This window comes from Pseudonaja textilis, chromosome 4, assembly GCF_049901715.1.
Source record: "Pseudonaja textilis isolate UNSWEBS1 chromosome 4, rPseTex1.2, whole genome shotgun sequence".
Taxonomy (NCBI): Eukaryota; Metazoa; Chordata; class Lepidosauria; order Squamata; family Elapidae; genus Pseudonaja; species Pseudonaja textilis.
Window position 1 is genome coordinate 82,009,573 of NC_141993.1, and position 19,654 is coordinate 82,029,226.

The following is a 19,654-nucleotide window of genomic DNA, read 5'->3' on the forward strand; positions in this document are numbered from 1 at the left end:
CAAGAATTAATTGCTAATACTAATGCCACCTATTTAAAATTATCAGGGTTTTAAACTCCCTTTGAACTAGCCTTATTTGAGAAGACACTTTCTTCTAAGCAATGACAAAGCAAATATGCAGCCTCAAGGATTCAGTATATAAAAGGCTGTGATTATCCACACAAAAGGGAGATGGCAGCTGGTGTTCTAATTGCCCAGGAAGTGGGTTACTAAGCAAGCTTCTCACCCAATTTGCTATTTCCCCCTGGGGGATGTAGCCACACAATTCACTCTCTGCAGACTGCAATCACTCCTACTCAAAGCCCAGTTCAAAAATATCTTATTGTAAACTATTACAATTCCAAATCTGGCAGGGTCCAAGTAATATCATCATCATCATCATCATCACCATCATCATCATCATCATCACAACAACAATAATAGCAATTGCTACAACAGGAGCTTTAAGTTGATTATACAATTTACTTTTCCCCAAAATCATTTCCCCTTTAATAGATGGTCTTGTTTTCCCACTAAAATAATAGCTCAAAGCATTGGAGCGTCTCTCAATCACTGTCTTCTAGGCAATCAATACATAATATAATGAGAGGTTGGACATTTGTAAAAATGTACCTAGGTACTATGCTTCATATTTGCTTTAGCTATAAACTGAGCTTTTCTCGTTTGTGTGTGTGTGCAATTCAATAGGAATAGCTAGTTACCAAGGAGACACACACACACACATACACCCCGATGATTCAGAGAGACCAACCGGTTTAAGCTTTTGGCATTACTGTATCTTCTTAATTCAAGAGACCATAACATTTTAAATGAAAAGGAGGCGGAGGGAGAAGGGAATATGAGACAAGTCAGAAAGGACATGCATGCTGCCTTCCAGCACCAAGGACAGCTCCGGTTGTTTAGCCGGCGAAAGGAATTAGCCATCAAGAGATGTAAGATGTAAATGAATTGAAGTAAGAATTCTGCAGAGCACCCTTGAGTTTGGAATCAGAAGGGAGCAGAGGGAGAATCAAATGGGAAATGCAATGCAAGGGCAACGACAATCCAGATGGAACTGATTAAAGACAAAGCTGAGAAGACTCTATTTGCATCCAGGGGTGAAGAACAAAACCATGAGCCCCTGGAGAGGAGTCTTGGTTACGCCGCATTCTTGGTGCTTCCGTCAAGAAAAGCTGGGTGCCGTTTCTTCCTGCACTTTTCTAGAGAGAGGCAGGCGGGGCTGAGATGTTTTTAAAACAAATTCCTTGCCTCAAGAATTGCTAAGAAAGAAGCAATGCTAATTTGGATTCCGTGTCGGTGCTTATCGGTCTTTCGAAGGATTCCGATTGTTGTTTGAAATTCTGGCTCCAAACCTTCCCCTGCTTGCCTGTTGTTTCCACCCCGTTTCAGCAAATGGCAGGTGAATGACGGATTTGGCAAAGGAAACCGAGTAGAATCTGAAGCCTGACCCTCCTTCAACCATACTATCAATGAAACCTAGAAGAGGATCAGCTAACTAAAGAGATATAAACACTGCCAAAGATGAGTGGAATGTTCACAGATATGGCAATCCCTGCAAACTTCACTCAGACAAAGTTTGACTGAGACCAACTCAGCTCTTGTAGAGTCTCCAGTTTCAATGGAGTTTCTTCTCCCAGCAAGTAGATTGGCTTCGTTGCTTTTAAGACAGTTCTTGGACTTTTTGCTGGACCATTTTGCCATATATTTTTCACCCTCTTGATTTAGAAACAAATCTTTCAAGGCAAATTTCTTTGGAACACTGAGAAAAGCACCAGAACATTCAAACATCTGCGTGTGAAGACTTACAAACACTTCCCACTCCCTGAAGTTGAAAACGGCAGAAGTATGTAGATTAAAGGAAATATTAACTTATTTGGCCAGAACCTACTAAAACCTCCATGTTGAAACAGCTGCACCACCGTTTCTAAGGTAACTGATCAATTAAAGATTGTCTAATAAAATATGGGCAACTGGAACTGTACGTCTGAAGGTCTATAAGACCAAGAAAATGTGTTTCAATTGCCTCTAAGAATTCCATTACCAAATCTCTGGATAGCATGATTCTTAAAGTAAGGAAGTTACATTCGTTTATTTTAGAATTGCATTAAGGGTTTTTTTAAAGGCAACTATTTTCAAAAATTATTGTTGTTATGGTTATTCACGTAGCCAGATGTTTAGACTGGATCTGCCATTTTTATATCATCATGATGATCAGCATTGTTTTCTGACATGACTTATTCTTAAACTATCAAGTTAGCATAGCAGTGACCAACTTAAACTAGTAACTAATACTATTGTTCAAACTGTTCTGGCAATAGAACGAAAGGCAATAGGGTAAAGAGTATTTCTGGAAAATAAAAATAGTCCCAGTTTACCAGAGCATATAATGAGATAAATTTGGAGGGAGGAATGTACCTCAAAGATCAAAACTAGAAATTGTTGAAACAACATCAGAATATGAAGAAGCTTGGAACACAGAGAGGTTAAACCAAACAATAGCTAAAAGCTAATCACTAAATACCCCTTTAATTTTTTCAAAGATATATTATGGCAACTTCTGGAGAGAAATGCAAGATCCAAGTAGAATGTTTTCTTTTATAAGTCATTTTGAGCACCTTCTAATTAAAGAGATATAAACTCAAAATATCCTACTAACTCTTCTGATCTTTGGATTGCAATAATATGCTGAGTTTAGTCCTTCAAACATTTTTATAGACTTCCTTATGATTTTGCTTTAGATAACAATCATGTATTTGTTCCATTTATTTCACTCTCATTTAATGCCTGCAGTGCCATTGTAAGCATTACCACCAAGTCAGAAATAACATGCATTAAATTCACCTGATCTGAATTCATGTTAAGAAAAGCACATTGAATTTAGTGAGGTCTCCATCCTAGCAAACAGGGTCAGGATTGCTTAGCTTTGATTGACATGCACACTTCATTAGCAATCTGATCAGATAATGTTAATTTAAATAATAGTCACAATTTTCTGACTTAACATTGGCTATAATGTCAATTTAAAAAGCCAATGATATTGATGCCATCTTACACTTAAGTGTAAACTGTGATCAGTTGGATAGGAAGGAATCATCTAAAACTGGCTGCTTTTCTATTTGAATCCAAGGTCATCCAGAAAGGCAAACAACTTGAATTTCAGGAAAAAAAATTCATTTCTAGCTTATACATAATGTTTGAGAGGCCTATTGTTGTCATTGGTTTGGGTCAAAAGTTAAAATGCGTGGACTTTCTGGAGGATATTTCTATGGCAGGATGAATTTAAAAAATTAAATTGGAATGTTTACATTCTAATTTGATACCAAATAAATAAGCTTTTTACAGGAGCATCCATCTTCTGTTTGATACACTATTTCTGTACAGGAATAGGATCTGGGTTGGTTTTTTTTTATTATTATTATTGCAGACTTTAAAGATTGATATGATTTTTTGAATCTGTTGTAGGAACCATACAGCAGACTCATTTTTATGTTCTGAACTTTGATATGGTGGTCTGTATATAAGTTTTTGAACTTCCACTGACTTTCATGCAAGTTTAGTAAATACTGAAATGTTATTGACTAACTATCCAATTAGTTTGCTAGTTTCTCTGTAAGAAACGCATTACTATTTCAGCAGTGACCTAGCAAGAGCTGGGAAATGATAAAGAGATGGAAGTCTTGGATTTGGCACCATCAATTTTGGAAAGTTCTACTTGGCAACTGACCTAAAGTAAAAATCTGAAGGCCAATCAAGAAATAAGCTCACTGTGTTGTGTGCTCTGAGGATGTTGCATGCTTCCGGGGAATGAAACATGGCCGCAGACCACTCACCCAAAGAGCAACTTGATCCAGAGAGGAAGAGTGAACATGCCCAGCACTTGCTCAAAGATCAGGGTATTATTCCTATGGGTTATTTGAGAAGTCAATTGCTAGACTCGTCCCGATGTCTGAAGACGTTATACCAGGAGAAGCTACCCTTGAGGAAAAGAAGAAGTTGCCAAAGCGACTCAACTTACATGACTTTTCTAAACATCGGTAAACCTACATTTCTTTTTCTTTCTTTCTTTCTTTCCTTCCTTCCTTCTTTCCTTCCTTTTTCTTTTTTTCTTTCTCCCTTCCTTTCCCTTTCTTTCTCTCTTTCTTTTTCTCTTTCTTCTGCTATCCTTTCTTGTTTTATTCTCTTTCTCCCTTTGTCCCTTTCTGTCTCTTTCTCTCTCTCTCTTTCTTCTTCCTGCCTTCCTGTCTTATTTTCTCATTTTAAAAAAGCTTCCTAAATCCTGATGTTACACTTCAGGGTTGTGAGAAAAGGGACTCTTTCGTTCATCTGAAAAGTTGTGGCTTGAAGGAGGAAGCTCACCATTTGAAACCGATTGCCAGTTCTAGCATAAATAGGTTCTGTACAGAAATTTCAGATAAGGATACAAATTAAAATGGCACAAACCAATCAAAACATTTCTTTGTTTATTTGCTTGTTTGTTTAAATGGCTGCTTGTTGTCTTCTGGGAAGGAAGTGATCTTGTCCCACATTTGGAGAACCATGGAAAATTGTTGTTGATCAGGCTCTTGAGTCTTGAAAAGATGGGAAGCATATCGAACAAAGTAGCAGGAAGGAGCAGCCCGTTGGCTGGATTTTACATTCTTTAATCTCCTGGGAGTGTGGAAATTTTTTGTCAACCGAGTAATGAAGGGTAAAGGAGAAATAAGTACATTCCAAGCTGATAGAGTTTGTGTGTCAACATCTAGCATGCAGGATCTTAAGAAATTTGTACTTAATCATGAGCCTGGAAAATGCTTTTGCTCAGGGACCAAGAAGCAGTTTAATTCTAGGTGTAGTCTACCTTGTTGGGATATTTAGCATTGTAGAAATAAGATTCAGCAGGATTCTCTACTTTTTGATTACTTTGAACATATTGAGAATAAGCTTCAAGGCAAGAAACAGGTCCTGGATATGACCTCCAATTGGTATCATTTTTTTTGTTGCCACAAAAGTAAGAAAGTTAAATCGTGGCTGAATGTGAAATAATTCATTCTTATCTGATAGTTTTGGAGTGGTGAAAGACTTAAATTTTAAAAAGTGGACAACATGGAATGTACAGTATGGAATAATGGATATAGTTGGTTGCGGCTGAATTAAAAAAAAAACCAGCCCACCACTGGGCTAGGAGAAAAAAACCATTTAATAATGCTATAACAACTTGTGCAAAACTTTACAGCTAATATTATTGGCAAGTACTATTTGCTCTTGAGTGCAAGAGAAAGGGATAGTGAATTTTGTTTACCATGTTCGGTCATTTCCCATTGGCAAACCATCATTTAAAGTTGTAATCTTCGAATGGAAGACAATATCCATTGTGCTGGTTTCTAAATAAGACTATTTTGAGAATTCTCAGATTAGTCACATTTTCATGCTTTATTTTAAAAAGGAAAGTAAGGCTCATCAAGATGAAATAAGCCTACAAATGGAAATCCCTTTACAGAACCAGCATACCCTCAAATCCCGCCTTTGGTGGGCACTATTCTTTTTGGTTTATTTTAATTAAAATGCTGGTTTGCTGTGAAGCAAAATATTGAGTAGCATCAGTATGTTAATAAATTCTTAGAAAGATAAGGCTACTTCTTTCTTGCTTAAAAGCATCCCCAGAGTTTTAGGAAGTGGTATCATGAAAGACTAAAAGGAGTAATATGGAACAAACCAGTTTATCTTATGGTCAACTTACGCTTTCCTAGAAATACAGTATCCCTAACTTGGAAAGACCATTCAAACGTTCTGCCCAGAACAAAATTCCAACCCATGTCTAATGGATGTTTATCAGTTCCATCATCAAATTGCTGTTTCTGGTAATTTTTCTCTAATTTTCCCTCTGGATGGTCAAGATCACAGGATACTTTTATTTATACTCCCTTGTTTAGAAATGTTTTAACTGACTGAGTTTGTCTAGGGTTAGCATTAGGGTTAAGAATCTAGGCTGATTCCTGCTTTTATGTGACTTTCTCTCCTGCTGCTCCCCAGTAGGATTATGTCCTCTGGTGTCTTTCTCAGGGTTACCAATATCATCGTGCTTTTCCAACTTGCATGAAACCTTCCAAAATGTTTCTCTTACTTTAGCCAGTGTGGGTGCAAGCACTGGAAATAATGAATTCATGGGACATGAACAAGTTTCTCCATGCCACTAAGTTCTTCCCCTTGGCTCAGAAATATTGGTGAAGGTGAAGCTAGCAATTGTTTTTCTTCTCAAGTACAAATCTGAAAGTTTGCTAAGGAGATTGACATGTATGGTCCCATAGCTCAATTGAGTGGACCATCGAGAGCAGCAGCTGTAGATCTTCTTTTCATAGTAGAGCTACCAAATACATTTTTGTGAAACTCTAAGAAAACTAGTGTCAAAATACGATATCTGAGCTGTGACCTTTAAGTCAGCCCTGAAATGATGACGAAAATACATATAGAAGGGATTATTTGTAACCCAGAATTGAACTGTGGAGTCCTTGGTGCTCTCTGAGTTTGGTTGTTTTCTTGCAGGCATTTCATTACCCAACTAGGTAATATCATCAGTGCTAGAAAGGAAAGGGGTTTGCTCTCTGTTATATACAAGTGTTTTGCCCTGTCACTGTTGGTGGGAGTGTTGTTTTCTTCTTGGTAGTTCCTTGATTAGGCTGCTCTTTACTGTTTGATTATGTGTCTGAGTTGGTAGTTCCTTGATTGAGGTATTGTTTACTGTTTGATTATTGGTCTGGTATTAATCCTGGTGTTAACCTCTACTTATCTGGGTGTTGATTGCTCTCCGGGACACCAACACCAACAGTTGTATATAACAGAGAGCAAACTCCATTCCCTTTTAGCACTGATGATGTTGCTTAGTTGGGTGATGACTTGTCTGCGAGAAAAAAATCAAGCTCAGAGAGCATCAAGGATTCCACAAAGGTATGTATGGAGATTTGGTCAATTATTTTTCAAAATTATAAACAAGAAAGCCATAATGTCTTACTAAGAAATCTAAATTTCAAAATTCAAATTCAGAGAGGAACTTGCTAAAAAATGATAGACAGGGCAGAATTGTCCCTTCCAGCTCTATTCTGATTGATTGATTGATTGATTGATTGATGGCTGGCTGGCTGGCTGGCTGACTGATTGATTGATTGATTGCCTTCCCAATAATCATTTGAGGATGCTGGTATTAATATTGACCAACTCTTCTTGGATATTACAAAAGGGATTGTGATGGTTGCTGAAAGCTTTTTGGATTCATTGTTTGTATTTAGGATAATTAAAATTAAAAACACTTGGATCCAAAGGAAGTTCTTGGCACAGAAGTCACAAAACCTTGGATCACAATTTGTGTTTTCAGATAGCAAGAATTTTTATTATTATTATAGTTTTAGTTTTTTTTCAGTTTATATGTCCCTTTTTCTTCATGATGTATTGCTTTCCCTCATTTATTTTTCCCCACAGTAACAATCTTGTGATGAAGGTTTTGTAGAGAGAAAGTATCTGGCCCCAAATTACCCAATGGGCTTCCATGGTTGAAGTTGAACTACAATGTGTGTTTCCTCAGTTCCAGTTCAATACCTTAACAAATTGACCACACTGGCTCTCAATTCAAACTCAAAGGGATGGTTGGATCATAATTGTGTGGGGACAAAAGGCTGGGCAGGCTTGATCCCTAGCAGTCTCTTCTTTTCCGATTCAGCAAGCCCACGGCGGTTTCACAGCAACTAATTCTGGTGATCTGCTTGCTTGATGAGCTCTGATGAGCTCAGTTGAGAAGCAATTTATCAAATCACCTGTGTAAAATTCTGCTCCTCCTTCTCATTTTTGGATCTCTGCATCCAATCCAAAGGACAAAGACAGACAAAGTAGGTAATATAGGTGGGGAGGCTCAAACCAGGATCCCTGAAGAGAGAGAGACAGAGAGAGAGAGAGACAAGAGAAAGAAACAGAAACAGAGAGAAAGAGAGGGAGAGAAAAAACAGAGAGAAACACAGAGATAGAGATAGATAGATAGATAGATAGATAGATAGATAGATAGATAGATAGATAGATAGATAGATAGATAGATAGATAGATAGATATTCCAAAACACATGTTGGATAGTGGGGCAGAGCACAGCAAGTTAATAATACTTGTCTAAACTATTGCTTGTTAATAGTTAAATTGTTAAATACGTTCTCCTGAATTATCCTGTCAACTGGCCTCATATTCACACAGCAAAAGATAGGAAAGCACACATCCCAGAGATCAATATCAATAAAATATTATTTTGAGCCATTATACTAAACTCGCAAATATTGCTTTCCAAAAGCATGCAGAACAGCTGCTTTACAGAACATCTTCAATGTTGGAAAAACATTATTTGTAACACATCCAGAAATCTCAGCATTTTATTTGGAAGACAGAGTTCAATTGAAAACTTCAATTCTGCATCTACATTTAGACAAAGAAACTTGGTTGAGTTTTTCATCTGCCTCGATAGTTTATTTATGTAAGTGAATTATTAACATCTTATTTTTCAAACCAACTTTTTAAAGTAGCTCAAAGAAGAAACTATAAAAAAAAACATTACTCTATTAACTGATCCAAATTGGAATTGATGCTAGAGGGTGAAAATTTACTCATCTGTTTAAGGAATACAAATTCCATATTTGTACCTAATCCATTAAATAGACAGCTACAGGATATATATACAGAAGGATATAATTCATTTAGTAACGTGCAATATAAATAAAAGAAGGAGACAGAGGTTTCTTCAGATATGAATAGATGGGACAGGAGTCATTAAATCTCACTCTTTGGTAAAAGGTGAATGCTCTCAAAATTTAATTTAATTAAGGTTTAATTTATATTCTAAGAGGAATATATCTGGAAAAATATTTTCAAAAAATAAATTCTTTGTTTAGAAAAACTGCTATGGGGTTTTTTGATCCTGAGAATATCTTTACAGAAAATGCAACCAGTTAATAAGGCAGGATTTTGTTTTCTGAAGCTGGAGCTATATAAACATGTTTATTTATACTGTAGTATTAATTAAATACAGGAAGCCAACCGCTGTGTCAATTTTCCCAATTGTTGTCAATTTGGGCAACTATATATATACACATACATACATACATACATACACACACACAACAACTTTGGATGACTGGACAGAATTAGAATCAAAATAAACGATATATGGGAAACAGTTTTCAGTTAGTAAGCTATGGAATATAATGTCAAATTAAAGAAGATTTAGCCCTTTTTCGCATGCTAAATTGTCATTATAGGAAAATCCAATTTTATACATTGGGGAAAAGATGGTAATATGGCAAAAAAAATGAATGGAAGTGAGGATATCAACTCTGGATCAACTGATAGATGATGAAAATCATTTTTTAGCTTATGCTGCATTAAGAGATAAATATCATCTATCAGATGATATATATTATTTACAGCTGCAATATTTGTAAAGAACATTGTTTGGACCATTAGCATTTTCAATTTCGGAGGCACCTGAGATATTAGAACTATTTGTTTAAATGTTTTAAAACTTTTTTAAAAAACCTATTATTAGTTTTAATAAATTTTTTGGTATCAATAAATCAGTTTGGTATGTAGATACTAAGAAATGAGTGAAATAAAATATTAGAGTTCCCCATATTGTGTAAGACACTAGGAGAGCATCTTAACGCCTGTAGCAAAAATGTCAATGAACTTCACACTACAATTTATACAACAAAGCATAATATTTAGAATGTATTGAATTCCACTTTATTGTATCGAAAATGACTGAGGCAGCATTCTGCTGGAGTCGTAATAAGGATAATGATTCTTTAAACACATGTTTTTACAAGGTCCTTTATTTGGTGAATTTGGGGAGAAAATGATAGATTATATAAATATAAGTGTGCAACAATTGCTAAAATTTTCACAGGATTATATTTTTTCAATAGCTATGGTTTAGTTAATGTAAACCTGTACTTTAGTTAGGAAAAGCTGTAACACCAGTTAAATAAATGCTTTATATACTGCCATCGTTTGCAAAAGTTTGCAGCAGGTCCACGAAAACTCTAGCTGTTATATCCACCCAGCATATTAAACTTGATTAGCATAGAACAAATAAGGAGTATTGCATGTTAGATGATATCCAGCATGCTTGCTTCAATACTGAATCAACCAGAAAATGGCTTAGGCAAGCTATGTAAATGCAACCATAGAGTTCCTAACTGCCAGCACCTCCAGATAGGGTTTAGGAAACCCCTTTGTATTAACAATTAATAAGTATTAATATTATGTTGAGAAAATACTATTATTATATGATTGCTACTGATGAACATTATTACTACCCTGTTTCTCCAACAATATGGCCTCCCCCAATAAGAAGTCCCAGCATGTTTTATAGGCATGAAGTGAAATTGAGCCCCTCTCCCCAAATTAAGGCCTATATTAAAACATGCGAAATGGGGGGAATGGTGGTGGGGCTTGCCATTGGGAAGTACTTTTGTTGCACATCCGGATATGGTGCTGCCTGTGTTGACCCCAATACGAAGTGCCCCACCAACGCCGAGGTCAACATCGCCGCCCGCCCGCCCGAAGATGCAAGGAGGGGGGAATTAAGTCACCCCCGAAAAGATGGCCTAGCCATTTTTTCGGGGCTCAAAAAAAAATAAGACCCAGCCTTATTATATGAGAAACACGGTATTATGATGATTGCTCAAATTAACTGTAACCAGACAACACACTGTTTATATAGACATTGAAACTGTTGCTCTTTCTTTATATAGTAACAATAAAAATTTAAAAAGAAATTAAAAAAGAAAAGCCCTTTGATTTCTTTCACCAAACTGTCTGAATCTGGGTACTCAATTACAAGCAGTCCTCGACTTACGACCCACAATGGAGACCAACATTTCTGTTGGCTAAGCAAGGCAGTCCTTAAGTGAGTTTTGCCCCGTTTTATGATCTTTCATGGCACAGTGGTTAAGTGAATCACTTCAGTTGTTGAGTAAATTGTTCGGTCATTAAGCAAATCCAGCTTCCCCATTGACTTTGATTGTCAGAAGTCGGAAGCGAAGGTTACAAATGGTGATCATGTGTACCGCACAACACTGCAACTGTCATAAGTACATGCCAGTTGCCAAGCGTTCAAATTTTGATCACATGACCATGTTGCAATGGTCATAAGTGTGGAAAACACTCATGAGTCACTTTTTTCAGTGCTTTTGTAACTTTGAATGGTTACTAAACAGATGGTTGTAAGTTGAGGACTACCTATACACCATTTTCTATATTCAAACAAGATATTGATAACTGATAAATGGATTGCTGCCTCTAGTCAGCTCTGATTCCTACTGATTGCATGGAAGTCCTTGCAGAAGTGGTTTGCTATTGTTTTCCTTGGGAGAATTTTTTTGATTTTCCAATCTAGAGCTGAGAGAGATTGACTGACCCAAAGAAACCCAGCTAATTGCCATGCTTAAGATGAGACTGGAATCTGGTTTTCCTTGTTTCTAGTTCAGCATATCTTAACCACTGTACCATAATGGCTGTCACCCTGTACAAACTAAATGGACTACATTCACTGGCAAATTAACCCACACCAAGCAAACCAGGTTAACATTAACCAAGCTTTGTATCTTGTGCGAAAACAGCTGCTAGTATACAGCTGCTAGTATATATAGCTGTGCGAATACAGCTGCTATCACTGACCTAGATTATCACATCAGCTGAACCAATATAAGGCAGATCCATAGGGAAGATGTTTTTCAGCTGGATTTCAACTGTAGAAATTTCATCCTAGTTAACTTCATTATTGTCAGGTAGGCAAGAAGGGAAACATGACCAGATGAACTATTTCTATTTTATTGTAAGGCTGCATCAACAGACTCTTGTAAGACTGAAAGTACAAGTCTCCAGCCATCCCTTTTTTACAGCCTGATAAGTTATGGAGATTCCTTTCTTAAGTTTCTTTTTCTGCCCTTGTTGCAGCTGTGGCATTCCTTCCTCTTAATCTGATCATTCCCTACCCAGTTTTTCTTCCTCCATCCCCCAAGGTCATTCCCACGTACCACTCCATTTATCTAAGATGAGGTGGAAGACACTCACAAGTAATTTTTTCCGGCAAAATGATGTTAGAACAAAGAAAAGGGCCACATATTGCATTCCAGCCTCTAAAAAGTGCTTCAGAGAGCAAACTCAACACCTGTCTTCAGCATCCTATAAAACACCTGCATCATTTCCTGAGATTGCACAGCCAGTGCAGAGCCATCTTAGAAAAGTGTGACTGTTTTAAAATCTTGCAGCCAGGTATTTCATTCACACTCAAAAGTGCCTTTAGGAGGTCAGAACCAAAGCATTGCACATTCCTTGAGAAGAGGGCTTATTCAACATCTCAAGCATTGTGGGGCAACATTTGCTCTACAGCACACAAATTATTTATAGCCAGAGAAGAGATCACATTGACTGTCTTCTCTGAGATTTTAATGCTCTGCTTATTTACATTTCCAACAAGTGGTGGATAAATCAAGAGGAAGAGTTTTCTTTGAATGTGCTTGAGGAGAAATGTGCTATAACACTTCTAGGATTTGTTGCTAAAGGGGGCTACATCAAGATTATAGAGCTGAGCTAGTCTTTTCCGCTCACTGCTTCTGCATTGTTGCTTGATCCTTCTGACTTAACCTATGCCACTGGGGGACAAAGTACATATTGGCTTGACTTTAAAACATAAGGTGCTTTGGAAGAATTCATCTCTTGGGAACAATATTGTCTGGAAAAATTGGATGGGAAATTAGGGGAAGGATGGTGTCTCCTCTTGACAACAGATTTGGGTAGTATATTCTGATTCGAGCATTTATTTTATATGGCAGTCTCTGACATTTGGAGACTAATGCTTTTTGCCTCCCATAATTCAGGCAAAATAATTTTGTCACAAAGATTTATCACAGTTGCCCAAGGAGATGCTGAAATCCTGCAGCTGCTGAGAGCTACAACTCGCCAGCTTTGTTCATTCAGACCATGAATGCCGAGCAATCGAAAGAGAATTCACTGCCACCGATAAAACGTTGAACCATCCTTTGGGATACCTGGATATTAATCTTAGTTTAGCCATGAGGGTGTACAAACTGTATAATGGGTAGCCCTTAGTCCCACAGCTACGTATGACTCTCAGGTTCCTTTTGGTGGCTCTTGGAGACCACAAGTGCTGAGAACTGTGCTAAGGTGACACCATTTCCTCCCATTTTGTGGTGGGTTAACCATTCTATGTAACTATTCTATGGAGAGGATCAGAACAGAACAACGGAGTTCGAAGGGACCTTCTAGTCCAACCCCTTGATCAAGCAGGAGACCCTATACTATATCAGACAAATGATTGTCCATTCTCTTCTTGAAAACCTCCAGTGTTGGAGCACCCAAAATTTCTGGATGAAAGTCTTTCCATTGATTAATTGTTCTCACTGTCAGGAAATTTCTTGCTGTTCTAGGTTGGTTCTCTCCTTGATTAGTTTCCATCCATTGCTTCTTGTCCTACCTTGAGGTTTGCTTTGGAAAATAGAGTGACCCCCCTCTTCTTGGTGGCATCTGCTCAAATATTGGAACACTGCTATCAAGTCACTCCTAGTCTTTCCTTACATTAAACTAAACATAACCAATTCCTGCAACCGTTCACCATATGTTTTAGCTTCCAGTCCCCTAATCATCTTTGAGTCAGTTGCCAAGTTTATGACTTTTGATTACATGACCATTGGGATGCAGCAAGGATCATAAGTGTGAAAAATAGTCATAAGTCTCTTTTTTCAGTGCCATTGTAAGTTTAAACAGTCACTAAATGAACTGTTGTAAGTTAAGGACTACCTGTACTCTAAGGCACATCAGGTCTCAAGGATGTATTTATATTTGTAGGTAGATTCTGTTAGGTTTTCAGATGAAATGCATGAAGGTTGAAGCAGAAAGGAACCAGTAGAAAGGATATCTTCTGTGTTGAAGGAAAGTGTGAAGCCAATGTGCAGCAATTTAATGAGGTTGACTCAGTTGCTGAGTAGAATAAACAATAAAACATCCCCATCCATCTTATCTTTGGTCCTTAGAAATAGTGAGCTATGATAGTGACAAATATCTGTAGCTCAGGTGTAGGATGAGTGTGGTTTGTTCTCCAAGTTTGTGGGTTGGCTTCCAAACATTTCATTTCCAAGGTAGGAAAATCTTCAGCAGAGTTTAGGGAATGTCAGTGTTCTTTTGGTTATAAAGGCTTTGTGTGGTCAATAGGTCTTGTAATGGTGAGGTCACATCACACCCACAATCAGAGGTGGTATTCAGCAGGTTCTGACCAGTTCTGGAGAACCAGTAATGGAAATTTTGAGTAGTTTGGAGAACCGGCAAACACCACCTCTTACTGGCCCCATCCCCATCTATTCGCTGCCTCCTGAGTCCCAGCTGGATTGGCTTGGTCTTCTTTGGTTGTCCTGCACAGGAGAACAGAGCTGGAAAGCAGGTTAGTGGGGGTGGGGAAGGAATGGGATTTTGCAGTATCCTTCCCCTGCCATGCCCACCAAGCCACATCACACCCATCAAGCTACTCCCAAAGAACCTGTAGTAAAAAGATTTGAATCCCACTACTGATCACAAGGCCCATCACAAGACCCTCACCTGACATGACATTCCCATCACAAGACCTACTGATCACACGAAGCCTTTATAAGCAGAATAACACCGACACTAACATTCCCTAAATTTGGCTGAAGAGGTCACCTAGCCTGGTAACAAAATGTTTGGAAACCAACTCACAAATGTGGAGAATAAACCTCCACTCTCAGGGTAAGCTACAAATACATCAACACTATCATTTCATAAATGTGAAAATGATATGTGAACCCAGGCAGCCTTATGTGCACTGCCAACATTAACTTGCACCAGGTTTCCAGAAAACTTTGAGGCTCCAACATAGGCCCTGATGTGGGTCCACTATAGCACATGTTGAGTCACTTTATTTCAATAAATTTTCCAATTTACAATATTCCAAAACAGGGATGTGCATTCTTCTAGCTGAATTCCAATTTCTGGCATTCTTGGATTGGTTCCAGACTTGCTTTACAATGTGTGTATGTGTGTGTGTGTGCGTGTGTGTGTTTGCATACATGCTGTGCTTTTACTTAGTCTTACAGGTAGTCCTCAACCTATGACCACCACTGAGCCCAAAATTTCCATTGCTAAGCAAGACAGTAATTATGTGAATTTTGCCCCATTTTATGACCTTTCCTGCCACAGTTCTTAAGTGAATTGCTGCAGTTGTGAAGTTAGTCACATAATTGTTAAGTAGATCTTAACAAAGTCAATCCCCATAGACTTCACCTATCAGAAAGTTGCAGAAGGTGCCCCGGGACACTGGAACTATCATGAATACAAGCCAGTTGCTAAGTGTCTGAATTTTGATCATGTGACCACAAGGATGCTGCAATGGATATAAGTGTTGTCATTGCAGTCATAACTTTGAATGGTCACTAAAGAAAGGGTTGTAAGTTAAGGACTATCTGACTTCCACCCCCTGCCTGACAAAATCTTCCCAATGACTGGGGATTCTTCCAGTGTTACTTTCTTTCAGATAAATTTAAAGCAAACATTTGTTCAAGCTGTCATTGACTCCTGGCAAGTTTTATATTTGATATATTAGATAGGGAGGGAGGGAGGGAGGGGGAGAGAGAGAGAGAGATGATAGATAGATGATAGACAGATAGACAGACGATAGGTGATAGATAGATAGATGATAGATAGATAGATAGATAGATAGATAGATAGATAGATAGATAGATAGATAGATAGATAGATAGATAGACAGATAGATATAGATAGTTAGATATATAGATAATATAGATAGATAGATAGATAGATAGATAGATAGATAGATAGATAGATAGATAGATAGATATTCTATATATAGAATATAATTTATATACATATAGACATGGTTTACTATTGCTTTTTACTAATACAGAGTCTTTGACTTACATCCACAATGGGAGACCAGAACTGCCATTTTCATCCAGGGTGGCTGTTAAGTGAACCATGTCCAATTTAATGATCTTTCTTGCCATGGTTGTGAAGCGAATCTCTGTCAGGGCTCCAACAAATCTACCCTCATTCAAATCAAAAGTCTCTAGCTGCATCTCAGAGTAAAGAAAATTGATTTATTAGAGGTTGCCATGTTGGCGTGTGGCTGGGTGCAGCCAATAGTAAATTACATCGTACATTTCCCCCTTGACCCTGGTCTTTCCCCCACCCCCTGGGTGTGTCTTCTCCAATGGGACCCATCCATCTCCAAAAGTCATCCATCATGCTCTCCAATAACCTTATGCTCCGACAACTTTGGGCTACTGGGGTGATTATCTAGGCATTTCAAGAATGTCTTGTTTTCCCCCACTCATTTTTTCTGGCAGCTAAAAAAAACAAAGGAGTATCTTTTTAGTTGACATTCAGCTCCCCTCACTTCCTGAAGGTGACCTGTACAGTTGTTAAGTGAATTGTACAATTGTTAAGTGAATCCAACTTCCCCCATGAATTTTGTGTGTCAGAAACCAGATGGGAAGGTCACAAATGGTTATCACATGAGCCCTGGATATTGCAACCATGGTAAATGCATCTGGTTGCCAAGCACCCAAATTTTGCTCATCAAAATTGTGGGCATGCTATGACAATTGTTAGTACGAGGACCAGTTGTAAATCACCTTTTTCACTGCCATTATAACTTTGAATAGCCACTAAATGAATGGTTGTAAGTTGAGAACTACTTGTATAGGTGTTGGTGTTGTATTTCATTTCCCACCTAGTTTACAACCTTGGCCTGTCCCAGTGATCCCTTATCCAAATATTAACCAGGTTTGACCTTGCTTTGCTTTAGTGGATTTAAGCTTTGAAGCTAATTCTTTCTGACATGGGAAAGAAACAAGAGAAAGAAAAATAAACAAAGTTTCTTACCTAAAAGCTCTGGCCTTCTAATCTATTAGATTAAAAATAAACAAATTCATTTATTTCTGCCAAGGGAGACTTAAGACTCTAATTTAAGAGAACAAGCTGATGGCAGCTTATTAAAGAAGCGTACTAGGCGTGGTAGCCATGAGAGCGTCTGCTTCTGAAAATCCAAGATTAACCTCTTCCTCATCTGATGCCCAATACAACTGGAATATTAAAACGCCCTAGTTAGATTACAGAATTGGAAGGGACCTTGTAGGACATCTAGTCATGCTATTTTCCAAGGCACATGAAGGCCAGACAAGGAATAATGGATGGAAACTGTCCTTTTTTGCATCCACTTCTGCAATTATGCTTCATGTCTCTGACCTCTTTGTGAGAGATGTTCTGTCCTACAACTGCTGAATGTCTGATTTGGGAGCTGGGACTACAGAAACATTAAACATTGACCAAGTCTTCCAATGCCTGCTTATTTAGAAGATCACCCATAGAGTGTCTGTATTCTGGCATGGCAGTGGTTGATGAACTAGCTTGTTTTTACAAAGAGAAGGCAAAACCGAATCAATTACATCTGTGGAGAAGGACATAAAGAAAATTTGCTATGGATTTCTGTCAGAAAGTCTGAGCGATCTTCCAAAACTGACCTCAGCATGGTGTAGACCGGAGCACTGAAAAGACTTCACTAGTAATGTCTGCCTTCTTTTGATCATACATATATGGCAAGGCAGATGTTTGGGAAAAGAAACAACATCTGAAAATCAGCATATATTTCTGAAAGTTGCGCGTGAAAAAGCATGCATTACATGCTTTTAAATTTTTAAAAGCATGTATTACTGGTATTAAAAAAGCCTACTTTGGAGACATTTAGGTTAAAATACCTGCCTTTGAGTGATTTGTGTAAAAGAAAACAATGGGAAATTCGTACTCTAAAAACATTAGAGGAAATTGCTTTAAAAATTGGGATGTGTTATATTACAAACCAGGTAGTTTAGGAAAACTGCTGTATTTTGTGAATGGCAGATGCTTTTTTTTTTTTTAGGTAGATATAAAACTACCTTCTGGAATCAAATACAGCAGAGATGGTATTCAACAGTTCTGACCAGTTCTGGAGAACCGGTAGCGGGAATTTTGAGTAGTTCAGAGAACTGGCAAATACCACCTCTGACTGGCCCCACCCAATCTATTCTGTGCCTCCTGAGTCCCAGCTGATTGGCTTGGTCTTCTTTTGTTGCCCTGCACAGGAGAATGGAGCTGGAAAGCAGGTTAGTGGGATCAGGAGGGAATGGAGATTTTGCAGTAATCTTCCCCCAGGAGTGGGGAGGGAATGGGGATTTTACAGTATCTTTTTCCTGCCATGCTCACCGAGCCACGTCCACCATGCCACGCTCACAGAACCGGTAGTAAAAAAAATTGGAATCCCACCATTGAAAAACAGCCTTCATAATTCAAATATTAAAACAGAACATTGGTACTATATTATACAGCCATATCTCTAGATCAGCATGTCATCTAGAGTAAAATACTTACCTTGGTCATTCAATATCTGATCTATGATCTTCTATCAACATATTTATTTTTATCCGGATCTTTTAAATGTCTCTTCTATAAAGGTAACCACAATATTGTTTACAGCATTGTAAGCTGATATTGGTTGCCCACCCATATATTTGGACTGTCGCACCTAGGTTTAACTACACAATCCATAATGGAAGGGTTACCTATTGATTGATTGATTGATTGATTGATTGATGGGTTTGGTTTGGTGTATATAGCTGTCCATCTTACATATGTCATTTTGGATGACTTACAAGATTAAAATACAAGAAATGACCCCCGAAATTAAAAAAAAAAAAACCATGCAAGTATTAAAATATTAATATAGTTTAAACGGTGCCATATTATCAATGGAAAAGCACAAACAATTCAAGAATAATATAAGTATTTATAAGCTCCACACCACCACTAACTGATGGCAGAGCCATATTTTCAGGGTTTTCTGGATGGTAAGCAAGGTTGGGGCCAATCTGACCTCAGGGGAATTGAGACTTGCAAGATTGTTCTCAGCCCTCCAGGGTAGACCAAACTTGGAAGCCAAAAAGACCCATGAGGTAATATTAGTTTGATTATAAGATTATAATAACAGAATCTTGTAAGTCTAAACCTGCTTCCCCTTTCTGTCCCTTTACGTTCATGAGAACTAGGAGGGTTAGGTCCATGATGCTTTCTTAAATTATATTCTAACATGTTTCTTTTATCTGACCATTGTTTTAGTTGTGGCTCTTCTCCCTGTTCCTCAAGGTTATGGTTCACCTTGTGAGGAGATCCAGACAAGAAACACAGCCCAGAGTTCTGGCACTATCTTTATTCTAAGGCTCCATTAACAGAATCTTGCAAGTGTGAAAGTATCCCCTCTCCTCCCTCTCTTTTAGTCTCCTGCAAATGAGGGAAAGTCCTTTCTGAGAACCTTTGCCATCCGTCTTCCTTCAGGCTCAAATTTCATTTGTAAGACTGTTGTCTAGGCTGCAACTCTTCTTCCTGTCTCTCAAGGCCATCCCCACATACCATTACAGGTCTTCCTTCCCATTACATTGGCTTCTGTTCCTTAGATCAGTCGAACTTTCCTGCTTGCCTCAAGAAGACGTAAAGCAGGGGTGTCAAACTCAAAGCCTGTGAGTGGAATCTGGCCTGTGGGTGCTTAGATCTGGCCCATGGGGGTATCCTG

The 19,654-nt window shown here is 38.1% G+C and overlaps 1 protein-coding gene across 4 annotated transcripts in view; it reads left to right on the forward strand.

The window, feature by feature from the left end:
* The window catches only part of KCNMB2 (potassium calcium-activated channel subfamily M regulatory beta subunit 2), a 245,348-nt gene that overhangs the window by 88,374 nt on the left and 137,320 nt on the right, over positions 1-19,654 (forward strand). Inside the window, exon 1 of one of the 4 annotated variants that reach the window (XM_026705737.2) lies at positions 671-1,929. The exons of 2 other annotated variants lie outside the window; for them this stretch is intronic. The gene's annotated coding sequence lies outside the window, so the exon portion shown is untranslated. Of the gene's footprint in view, positions 1-670; positions 1,930-19,654 lie in introns of those variants that run through there. One more of the 4 variants, XM_087933499.1, reaches the window with a different exon arrangement.